Consider the following 12,978-nt stretch of genomic DNA (forward strand, 5'->3'; position numbering starts at 1 on the left):
CCAGGGATATTACCTTTGATCGCTTGGTTACTACGGCTTCAGTCGGGTTTCTCCGTTGTAAGTTACTATTGCAAGTGACTATTTTCCCTTTATAATTGATAAATACATTGGGGGAGATGCTTTCAGATTTTGCTAATATCCTGTTTCGACTCCAACTTTCACCCACAGATTTTATCCATCAGTGGATCTTGCCTGCAACAGTTACTATTGTGGTATTTGTCTAAGGTTGGCTTTATATTTCCCTCATTCCTTCTACATGTAATAACTGGAATTGTGTAAGGCTGAGGTTTCTCAATATATTATTGATTCTTGATTCTCAGCACATGTCTAGTATGGAGAGCACGGTCCTGGGAGTCTTGGAGATCCTCGTCTAGTAAGAGCTCTGACCCAAACAAGCTTTATCAACTGAGGAATATGTCTGTTTTATACTTCCAGGTTGGAGGAGGTTGCCTAAAGGATACCTTTCAGCAATAAAGAAGATGGAAAAAGAGGAGGAGAAGGAGAAAGGAGAAGGGTAGAGAAGGAAAGGAGGGAGAGAGGGAAAAGAGGGGCAAAAAGGAAACATTAACCTTCGTGTCATTTCTTAACTATCAGTTACTTTGAAACCAGTAGTACTTTAAGGGGACACTGTCCTTTCAATGAGTTATACCCACATTGAATCTAGAAAGAAAACATATGTCTGGCACTCATGCCACCTGAGTGAGTTACACAGCAGGGTAATACACTTGTGAGGCCATTATATACCTTTATAGTGAGCAAGTATATCTTGGATTAGAAAACCAAAGGCCTCAAGCCACAGTACAAACTAGCAGAGTGGTAAATTGAAAGGTTGACATCAATCTAACAGGGCCTAGACATCTACAGAAAGAATTTAGTCTAAGTGACTGCAAAAGGGAGAAATATCTCCTTGGCCAGAGGACTGGGGAGGTATAAACCCACACAGCCTACAGTATCCCATTCTTAACACCAACGTCGTGGCCAGCAGCAGATAGAAACTCTGTGAGAGTTTGACAATGTCTGTTTTCTCTCTCCAACAGTTCTCTCTTCCCTGCCCTGGATCCTGATTGCCTTTGTATCCCATGCAGCAAAGTAAAACATAGTGCACAGTGATTCTCAAACTGGGAAATTCTCACACAGTGTTGGGGGGCAGGGGTATCGACAAATACCATGAGATTATCTTAATTCTTTTTTAAAAAATATGTTTGATATCCGTGAAAAAATAACATCAATCTGGATCCAGAATACCCACATAGAGCCATTAATTCCAGTGCCTACATTTCTGCATTACTGTTTGTAATCAGGTTATTATCAATAGATCATTTGAAGGCATAGCATCTAACTTCTGTGCGCTAATAGGCATAACTGAATGCATTTAAGCTGGCACATCCTGATATACAAAAGACAACATTCTACACCTGCTATTGTACTTAGGTGATTTATCCAATGATGTAACCAGCGATGAAGATAAATCTTGAGACTTGCAGTGATACTCAAAATTGAAAGACAGTTTCATGGAGTAAAACTTCAGTTTCTTAAGTTACTTAATAAACTGGGATTTTGATATGACATCATGAAAATGATAGATTGTACAATAATACACTCTAATGGAGCAGGCGAATAAGGAAACAATTGAGGCAGACCTCAAAAGGAAACGAACCGCCAAGGTCAGCTGGAGGCCAAATTACCTCATCTTATGCTATGCAAAAGCGTAACAATATTTTCAGGAGGAAAAAATTTGTTGGCGAATCAAATCACCTTATACATAGTAATTCAAGTAAGTGCTATAATCATTAATACCGTTCAGGAAGGAAATGGATTCTTTCCATGTATCTCCTTCTGTGCTACTCATCTTGCAAAAGTCTATTACTAGAACATATCATTGGAGAGATGGAAAATATTTCTGTTAAATGGTCCTTTTTAAATTTCTCAGTATGTTTGAGCATAGTTACATTGATTGGTCATAGGATCAAAAGAGAGTGCATTGTTTACTGTTTAAAAGGAAAAATAATAATGATGATAATATAAATGATGGTCCATCATGCTCAAGATCAAAAGAATCAAATCAAGTAAAAAATAAAACATCTTCCTATTATTAAACCCAACCATCTACAACTTTATTTCAATCATGTTAAATTGCATTAACATTGATAATTTAATTTTTTTAACTTTGAAATATTGTTGGTCCTTAATTGATTTGGGTTTTATAGTTGTGTACCACCAAGTACATGGAAATTTTATACTAATTATATATCTGTATTTATATGCCACAGGATAATAAAATAAATCAAGTCACTATGGTAGGGAGGGGTCCAAAGTGGGGGGGGGGGAGGAGGGAGGAAAGGCTAGAATAAAAAGATGTTAAAGAAAATTATAAACAAAAAGATCCTATCTATGTAGAATAGAATAGCTATATATGTGCTTATATACATGTAACCCTGTAAATACATAGAGAATAAAGCAGTCTGGAAGGAAACTTACCTCACCATTAACAGTGATAACTTCTGAGGAGGGACGTGTTTTGAAAGACAGAGATGGAAAGGACTAAACTGAATTTTTGACTCTAAAATTTCTGTATTGTTTCCATTTTCATGTAAATATATTCACCTAAGTAGAAAATACTGTAAGTGAATGTATAAGTAAAAGGGATCGGTAAATGACTCAAGTGGTAAAAAGGGGCCTGGACTTCGGCTTCAGGAAACGTGGGACTAAACTGACAGCTATGGGACTTCAGGCAAGTCACTTACTGCTCTAAGCCTCAGTTTTCCTAATCTGCAGGATAGCAGTGATACTAGCTAGAGGAATATTGTGAAAATTAAATGAAATACAGTACACAAGGCGCTGAGCACAAAGCCTGGCCCCTAGGAGATGCCCAATAGATCAAAGTCACATTTTTACTATACCAATTATTACTATTAATACTAATTACAGCTGTTTTATGAGATTAGGTCGACTTCGGAAGCAGCCAAATGAACTGCCTGGCCCGTGCCATGGTTCTGTGTTTCTGCTGCACATCCATTATTTGGCCTGTCAGGTCCACATCCCCGCCTTCACCACCTGCTCTGTGCCTTGGGAAGGCCGACTGTTAGGAGCTGCCTCACTGGACTCCTGCGCCTTCCAGATTCCATACAGGTTCTGCCAGTGGGTGCACTGGCAAGAGATTAAACGGTGGGGTAAGAGGCAAGTCTGCTATTCACTCTCACAACTCCAGCCTTATCAGGGAGTCATTGGCTGGAGGCCCCCTCTTCCAAAGCCCACAGCTTTTGTCCTTGGCCCTCCCTGGGTGCTGGTAAGCCCTCCCTGCCATTGCCTCTTCAGGCCTAGTGTGGTCAGATCTTCCCAAGGTTGCTGATCTCTAGGTTCTGCACTATCCTTTGTTGTTTTACCTAACTCTGTAAATGGTCCTTAAACTTTTCCAATTACGCAATTGGAATGTAGCATCTGTTTCTTCCCAGTCTCCTACATATTCACTCTCCACAGTTTGGCTCTAGTGCCATAACCTAGCACAACACAGACAACTTCACTTCAGGAAATTTCCACTAGAAATTGCTGCAAATCTCAACAGACCAGCCTTACATATAGGCAACAGAGGGAGACTCTTACATTCAGTGGGATGGAAAAAAATCCCTTCCAGCTCTCTGAAATTCCATCACTATAATAACTACAGTTTTCTCACTGACTGATGGTTACAAAAGATGAAAATGTTCTAATTACAAGTTATACATTCAAACTGCCAATTCACAACTTGTCTGCGGAGGCTAAGGATAAAATCTTTGAAACATAATTTTCTCATCCCCGTTTCAAGTTTTTTCTCTGCATTTGAGTTGCTCACCAGCATTTCCTATACAAGCAATGTGCCTTGGTCAGTAAGAATCAGCATTCTGATAAAAACAGTACCTATAGCTGGACCACTGCTCCTGCCTTTATTACATCCTCTCACCCTGCACCAAAAACACTTCCCTTTCAAAAACCTACAGAGGCCCCTCATTTTATTTAACAGTTATTGTTGTAGAACTTATTAAGTTCTGGGTACTAGCCTAAGCAATTTATAGGTATTAAATCACTAATCTTCACGATCTCCCTATGCTAGCCATTTTTTTAACTAAGGAACCTGGGGCACAGATCTATCAGCTACGTTACCCCCAGGTTACACAGCTAGTAAGAGCTAACATTTAGCATCGGCCATCCGAACCAAACAGGCCAGCTCCATAGTCCATGTTTTAACCTCTCCTCCATGAAGCTTCTTTGCCAAAGAAATTAGTGCAAACTTCTTACGAGACTTACATTTCTCCCCAATATGACCTCAACTAGCTTTGCCAATATTATCTCACATCACCCACTCAGTATCCATTCATCCAACAAAAGTCTATTGAACGCTGCATGGAGATGAAGCCTAATGGAATGACAAATGTTGAAAAAGAATCCATCAACAGTGAAACAGATAAATACATTGTGGCAGGCTCACACAATGGAATGATCCACAGCAATGAAAATGAACAAACTACAATCACAGGCAGCAGCATGGCCCAGCTAAGACGAAGGCCGCCAGACCTGCTGCAGGAGTGGCAGTTTCTATTATACTAAAGGTAAAGGTACTCAGAGAGGTGCTAGAGAATGCACCTGCGCAGAGAAACTGCCGCTTCCGATGAGTCCTAAACCACCCCAGCCCCCGGGAGCACACAGTGTCAGAGTGGCTTTCTTCACTGCCTTCTTTGGTAATCGCCAGTCCTAGTAACCAAGTGCACTCATCCATTCCTCCTGAATTAAAAAAAAAACATCAGAAGGATAGTACGATCCATCTCAGAAGAAAAGAAGGAAAAGCCTAGTAAATAAAATCAACATTGAAGTCCTGGGTCTTATTAAAGCAGCCTGTGGCACATGTTGATATTCAAAATCTAGCCTGCACACATGCTTGCATTATGGTTCATGTAATAAACCAAGTGAACTGACAGGAGATAATGCAGGTTCATCACTGCTAAAGAAGAAGGAGTACCAACAGTGCGAAACTAAGATCAAATGCTTTTGTATGCTGCAATATTTTCTCATTCTTTATGTATCCAAAATTCTTAGAAAGATAGTCTGGTCTATGGCCATACCACCCTGAACGTGTCCGATCTCGTCTGATCTTGGAAGCTAAACAGGGTTGGGCCTGGTTAGTAATTGGATGGGAGAAAGGTAGTCTGGATTATTACTACTGGTTAAATAATTATTTTTCCCCAGTTTTATTGATATAATTGACATACACTACTGTGTAAGTTTAAGGTGAACAGTATAATGGTTTTATGTGCATATATTGTAAAATTAATACTACAATAAATTTAGTTAACATCCATCATCTCATATAGATACAATTATTTTTTTTAATTCTTTGTGGTCCTCCTTTTTTTTTTTTTTACTTTTATTTATTTCAGTGTGTTTTTCCAGGACGCATCAGTTTCAAGACAAGTAGTTGTTTCAGTCTAGTTGTGGAGGGCGCAGCTCACAGTGGCCCATATGGGGATCGAACCGGCAACCTTGTTGTTAAGAGTATTGCTCTCTAACCAACTGAGCTAACCCTATAGATACAATTTTTTAAAAAAAGAAAAGAAACATTTCTTTTCCTTGTGATGAGAACTCTTAGCATTCACTCTCTTAACAATTTCATATATCACACAGCCATGTTAACTATATTCACGATGTCGTATATTACATCCCTACTACTCATTTGCCTTATAACTGAAAGTTTGTACCTTTTGACCACCTTCTTCCAATTTCCCTTCCCCACTCCCCACCTCAGATAACCACACATCTGATCTCTTTCTATGAGTCTTTTTTTTTTTTTAAGATTCCACATATAAGTGAAATCATGCAGTAGTTGTCTTTCTCTGTCTTATGCCACTTAGCATAATGCCCTCAAGGTCCATCCAAGTTGTTGCAAATGTCAGGATTTCCTCATTTTTTATGACTGAATAATATTCCATTTACATATGTACCACCACTTCTTGATCTAGTCATCTATTGATGAACACTTAGGTTGTTTCCAAGTCTTGGTTATTGTAAATAATGTTGCTATAAACATAGAGGTGTAGATATCTTTTCGAGTTAGTGTGTTTTGGTTTTTTTTTTGAGGAGCCTCCGTACTGTTTTCCATAGTGGTTGGACCAGTTTACATTCCCACAAATGGTGCACAAGGGTTCCCTTTTCTCCACATCCTCACCAGCATTTGTTATCCATTGTCTTTTTAATGATAACCATTCTGACAGGCATGAGATAATATCTCACTGTTGTTTTGATTTGCATTTCCCTAATAACTAGTGATATTGAGCATCTTTTCATGCACCTGTTACTCACTTATATATCTTGTTTGGAAAAAATGTCTATTCAGGTATTTTGCCAATTTTTTATGTGTGGGGTTTTTTGCTATTCAATTGTATGAGTTCCTTATATGTTTTGGATATTAACCTCATCAGATATATGGTTTGCAACTATTTTTTTCCCATTCCACTTACTTTGTTAATTGTTTCTTTTGCTGGGTAAATAATTATGTTTGCTCATTTATTTTCTTGCTACACTGATGTTTATATTTAATCATTTGTATAACAAACAATCATTTATGTAGACATTAAGTCTCAATTAAGATTTACAAGAATATTTATTCTAACAAAAAGATCAACACTGATTTTAATTAATTGGTGAAATCTAAATTTTTAGAATAGATCCAAAACTATTTCTTTGAATATCAGTATTTTCAATGCAACACATTTTTCAAAAATCCCCACACTGTTAATTACATCATTTTTCAGGAGGAAAAAAAAAAGGAAACCCCAAGCACAAAAACGTACATGCCTTATGATTTTATTTATATAAAGTTCAAAAAGCAGGCAAAATTCTATGCTGTTAGAGGTCAAAATAATAAAAATAACCCCTTCAGTTTGAGAACTGACTAGAAAGAAGCTTGATGGGAACATAAGGACCCTAGTCGTATTCTATTTCTTGATTTGGGGCTGCTTACATGTGTGTTTTATTTATAAAAATTCACAAGGCTGTATACTTTTTGATTTGTGTTATTTCCTGTATACTCATATGTATTTCAATTAAAAATTTGCTTAGAAATACAAATTTATAATTACTAATTTTATTGCTGATTATGTGCCAGTCACTCTATTTAGCTCTTTATGTATACTATTAGCTTTATTATTACCACAAAATTCTCCAAAGTAGGTCCTGTTATTAACAGAGTTTACTCCCACCTGCCAGTTCCCAGGTCTCTCCCAATCAGATCACCATTATTTTCTTCCTAGCATTTAATATAATAGGTAACAATTATATGTTTGTTTCTTTCTTTCTTTGTTTACTGTCTGTGCACCTATCTGAAGGTAAAGGCCTGGGGGCTGGACATTTTTATTAACTAATATAGCTAGTAGGTGAGTCCAGTGCCTGGAATACAACAGATCTTCCATAAATACTAGCAACTGCTAAACAAATAACATCTGAATTTTGTAAAGGCAAAGAATATAGTACAAGAGAGAGAATAGCAGGTGAGGCCCACTTGAGTTTGGCTACTCAGAGGTGTCCTCCCTAAGGAAACAATATTCCCAGGATGGCCAGAAGACAGGCGAAGGGGGTGACCCACAAGCAGGAGGAGAAGGCCGTCTGAGGGCACAGAGCTGGGAGAGGGGCCTGTGGGCCTGGAGTGTGGGAGCAGGAGGCTGCAGAAGCCAAGCTCCCCAAGCTGCTCTACACGTTTCTGCCTCCATGCCTTTCCTCTGCCAGTCCCTCTTCTTAGAAGGCAATTCTCTAAAATGTTATCCACCATTCAAGATTCATCTCAAATTCCAACTTATCCAAGAAATCTCCAGATGACACCAGTCAGAAACCAGGTGCAAGATCACTTAAGTCAGCCCATTTTGAACACTCAGTAACAACCTACATTTTGCCCATGACATTGTCCTTATCCTATTTTGTGTTGCAATTATGTGTACATGTGTCTAATTCTCCCTTGGAGATAACAAGCTACTTAAAGACACACAAAAAAGTGTCTTCCTCATCTTTGTAGGACCCTCATTCCAAGTGCTAACACTATGCCTTGAAAATATTGTCCAATGGGAACCGAACTGGGTATTGGTAAAATTGGGCAGATGTGGGGAGTACAGAAACAATGGGAAGCATTGTACGTATATCAATAAAAAGGAGGGAAGAGGAATGTATTGACTGGGAATGCCTTTGTCTGCAAGTAAAAGAAAAGCAGAACAACCATGACTTAAACAACAAAGGATTTATTTTTCTCGTATAACCAAATCTAGTCAGTAACTGGCAATTGGTTTAGCAACTCATCTGCACACAAGGGCCAAGACTCTTGCTTTATTTCTGCTCAGTGCCCTTAGCAAATTGGCTTTTGCCCCACGACTATCTCCTCATGGGTACGAGATGGCTTTTGTATCTCCAGAGAACACTTTTCCACTTCAAAGCAGGAAGAAATGGGGAATGGCCAAGGGTCATGCCAACAGCACTTGTCCCCTTTGCAGGGAAATAAAAATTCCCCAGCTCATCAGCATATTCTGCCTGTATCTCATTGGTCAGAACTGGGTTACATGGCTACCCATAAGGGAGGCTGAGAAATAAGGAAATGTGATTAGAAATTTCAGCATAGACCCTTCTGTGGGCACTTTACCACCATAAAAACTCAGAGTTTTACTGAAAAGAAAGAAAAGGAGACTATTGTTTGGAATAGGAAACATATTATTTCCACCTCCGGGATGATCTGTGTCCAAAGATGAGATCACAGGTACAAAAGCTAAAAAAGCCATCTTAAACTCAAAGTCTACAAAAGGGAGGAAATGAGTAAGTAAAACAGGCTGGTGATTGTTGTACAGATCTAGCTTATATGCACATGAATTCCTAGGATACTCTTCACTTGTATAAGAAAATAGGCTTTCTCCCATTGTTTTTAATTCATCTTGGTCTATATCACACTTTTAATACAGATTAGGTTATAGGACATATTCTAATATCCTATCAATTCCACTGTAAGACAAACAACTGTGCAATCACATGGATGGATGGCAATAGACACTCAGCCTTCATGACTGAAGAAAAATCAAGGGTTGGGAAGGAGAGGGACAAAGGGGAGCCTTCCTACACAAAGGAGTAGCCGCTTATTCCGTCCAACTCAGTGACAGGTGCTATGATGGAATGCTATCAGATTTTTTTAAGAGAAATCAGAAATGTAGGTTTTTATGTGAAAATGATGAAATATTAATAATGAATATAAGAAGCTTCGAATGTTATAAGAGCTGAATGTTTTGTGCCCTCTGAGAGCCGCTGTCAAGAATGACAGATCTCACTATAGGCCAAGCCCAGCCCCTTTCCTTTCCCACTACAGATTCCAGCACTTTCCATAGGTATGTTCCTTTCCCACTTCCCAATATTTAGATATTCCGTCAACTTTGACAAACAAAAATATCTTGACAATTTTAAAACAAAAACACTTTTCATTCTAAAACTGGAGTTCATTTATAAGAGCAAACCTCTTCTACTGTTAGGAAGGTCTTTCCAATTCTTTGTTTAACCTTTAGTAAAAAATTATAAAATTTTACATTATCAGAATTAAAAACTAACACCAGATATTTCTGGTCACCATAGAGAGCAAATATTGACTCACTTAGTCATTGTTGACTCTCTATTTATCTGTTTTCATTCAGAAAGTGCTTTAAAAGTAAGACCAATGGTGTGTTTTCAGCTCAAGAAAATGTTGAACTTCTTTACTTTCTCAAATTTTCCAAAGTAAAACTTTAATAAATAAAGCTTTGCCTTGTCAACAGCATTTTGATTTTTCTTCTCTCTCCTGTTGTTTCCTGTTTTCCAATTTTACTCTTGACCTTAGGCCTTTTGGTAAGCCTGTAACAAAACCAAAAGTAATTTGACAAAGAATATCCTCCTCACTTCACAAAATAATATTCTTGTTGATTCATGTCACTGTAACCATTCCCCCACCTCAGATCTAACACTGTTTTTCTCTCGTTGTGACAGAGATACACTTTTCCAACTTGGCTGTCTGATATCGGTACATGTATCTTATATCTGTCTTTCTCATAATTGGACCACAGTGCAGCTTTCTCACCAGGCTTATATTCTTTTTCCTCTGAGAAACCCTTTGGATTTTCTATGTTCTTTTCTCTTGCTCATATTTAAAGGAAAAAAAAAACCTATTCAACGACTAAAAGTTAAGATGAATTTTTCAACACAGGGTTCTTGTAGCTACATAGTAATATCCCATCCATGCCCAAGTCAATTTCAGCAACACTCCCTTTGTAAACTTTCCTATTTTTAGTTTATACATCAGCAGTCAAGTCTTTGAATGATTCCTATTTGCCTTTCCTATTCATAGACATAATACAGACCACCTCCCCACACTTACATAATAGTTACTGCTCCTTGATTTTTCCTAATGTTATGATCACAGTGGTTGGGTTCACCATGGTGAAAGGCATTGATCTTCCTTAAACATAAGTCAGAGGTGAACCAAAATTTGCCAAATATATTAATTTATAATTTATATTCTTTGTAGCTCTAAAAAGCATTTGATATCACTTGTAGTAAAAATATGAAGTGAGATTAATTTAAAGAAAACTAAAAACAGAAGTCAAAAATCTTTTAGAATCAGGATAAGATAGTTATTGTCACAAAGTATAAAATCTGGCTTGCAGTTTTCTGGCATGCAAGGGAATAAAACCCCAGAAAATGATGCAAAGCTCCCATCATGTAATCAAACAAAGTACATGAATAAATGATCCATTTAACAAATATTTGTGGAGGATTCACAGTGCCTTAGACACCATGCGTTGTTGGATACAAAGATGAAAGATATAGAAACCACTTCAAGAGCCCAGCATACAGTGGGGTAGACAGATACATAATGATGATTATGGAATGAATTCAATTTAGCAACTGAAATATGTACAGGACGTTCTAGGGGCACTTACTGGACTCGGGAGTAGTTCCCTCTCCCAAAGGAGAAGGGGGTGACTGCCTTGGACTAAATTCACAGACATGGGTTTCCATGCACTAGATGTCCACGGTAGAGAACAATACACACACATAAAGAATACCTGGGGTTTCGGGCGAGAAAAACCCATGTGATTTGTATAAAATAAATAGAATCAATTTGTGCAAATTTTAATTGTTTCGTCTTTGGGGAGTGACACTATATTTGAGAGATTTCAAGTTTAAAATCCATTAAATTCAAATGGCTGGATATGCAGCTAGAAAAAGAAAAACATATTCTGGGCTATATCAAATATAAAACATGGGCCATGCTGCTTTATTCAAGAGCAGTTCACACAACCTGCAGTTTTAAGACTGTGCACCACTAATTTACATTTGGATCAATCCAAATCCAAGAGGGAATCTGATCAATAAGAACTCATCAATGCTTAGTAGGGAACCTTCGTGGTGGATGGTGACAAACCCATGTAGACACAGCCTCTCCCTCTGCATTATGATTAATTTTGTGTCAGTTTGATTGGCCGCCGGGGTGCCCAGATTAAACATTATTTCTGGGTGTATCTGGGAGGGTGCTTCCAGCTGAGATTAGCATTTGAATCAGTGCGCTCAGTCAAGGAGACAGACTTCCCCAATATAGGTTGGCATCATCTAATCCATTGAGGCCCTGACTGGAAGAACAAAAGGCAGAAGAAGGAAGAAGTTGCCCCTTTGTTTCCCTGCCTCATAACTTGAGCTGGATACCTCACCTCTTTTCTACAGACCTCGAATTGGGATTTATCCTAATAGCACCGTTGGTTCTCAGGCATTTGGACTTGGACTGAATTATACCACTGGTTTTCCTGGGTTTCTAGCTTGCAGACAACAGATGGTGACAGTCTTCATAAGCATATAAGCCAATTCCTCAAAAATCAATCAATCTCAATGAAGCTCACTCAGTCAGTCTCTCTCTCTCTCTCTCTCTCTCTCTCTCTCTCTCTCTCTCTCTCTCTCTCCTGATTATATCTATATACATGGAGATAGCCTCCTGGTCTTCTTCTTTGGCGAATCCTGACTAACTAACACACGTGGAAGGGTGAACTGAACACACACAGAGGAAGCAGCAGTGGGAGCAGCACTGCCTGATTCTGGAGGGAAGACAAAAGGAGCAGGTGCATGGAGCTGCTGTTGCCTCACAGTGGGCCCGAGAGGTGTTGGGGCTTCCCGAAGGACTCCGCGCAGTCTTCTCACTGAGCGAGCCTGCGGAACATCCCAGGCTTGGAGGAGCTGGGAGCTGGGGTATCCCCAGTTTGCCAGGTTCACTGTTGACCTTTGCGGCTGGCTAAAAAGCAGTCCCCCAAATTATCCATATACTAACCCCCTGAACCTGTGACTCTGTCACCTTACATGGCAAAAGGAACTTTGCTGATGTGATTAAATTAAGGATTCTGAGGTGAGGAGATTATCTTGGGTTATCCAGGTTGGTCCAACATACTCACACGGGTCCTTGTAAGAGGGAGGCAGGAGGAATCAGAATCCGAGAGACGGTGATATGATGTCAGAAACACAGATTGGAGAGATAAACAGTAAAGGTGAGGAAAGGGCCACAAGCCAACGGATACAAGTGGCTATAGAAGCTGCAGGAGGCAAGAAAATGGATTCTCCCTGCAAAGCTGCCAGAAAGAACTTCGCCCTCCTGACAGCTTGGCGTTAGCCCAGTGAAACTGATGTGGGACGTCTGTCTGCCAGAACAGTAAAGAATAAAGTTGTGTTGTCTTAAGGCACTAAGTTTGTGGTGATGTGTTCCAACAGCAATGGACAACTAATAGCCAACCTTTGTCCTGTCTCCCCAGGTGACACGGTGGACGACCTTATGCTTTAGGCTCATTTAGGAACAGACAGTCATTGTGATGGAGTTTCTGCACAGGCACACACGAGGAGGAGCAAGACATCCACTCAGCACCTGTGTTAATTGCTGACCTGGGGATATAGCACACGGAACGTCCCTGGTCCCCTGACTGG

This window comes from Rhinolophus hipposideros (genome assembly GCF_964194185.1).
Source record: "Rhinolophus hipposideros genome assembly, chromosome: 2".
Taxonomy (NCBI): domain Eukaryota; kingdom Metazoa; phylum Chordata; class Mammalia; order Chiroptera; family Rhinolophidae; genus Rhinolophus; species Rhinolophus hipposideros.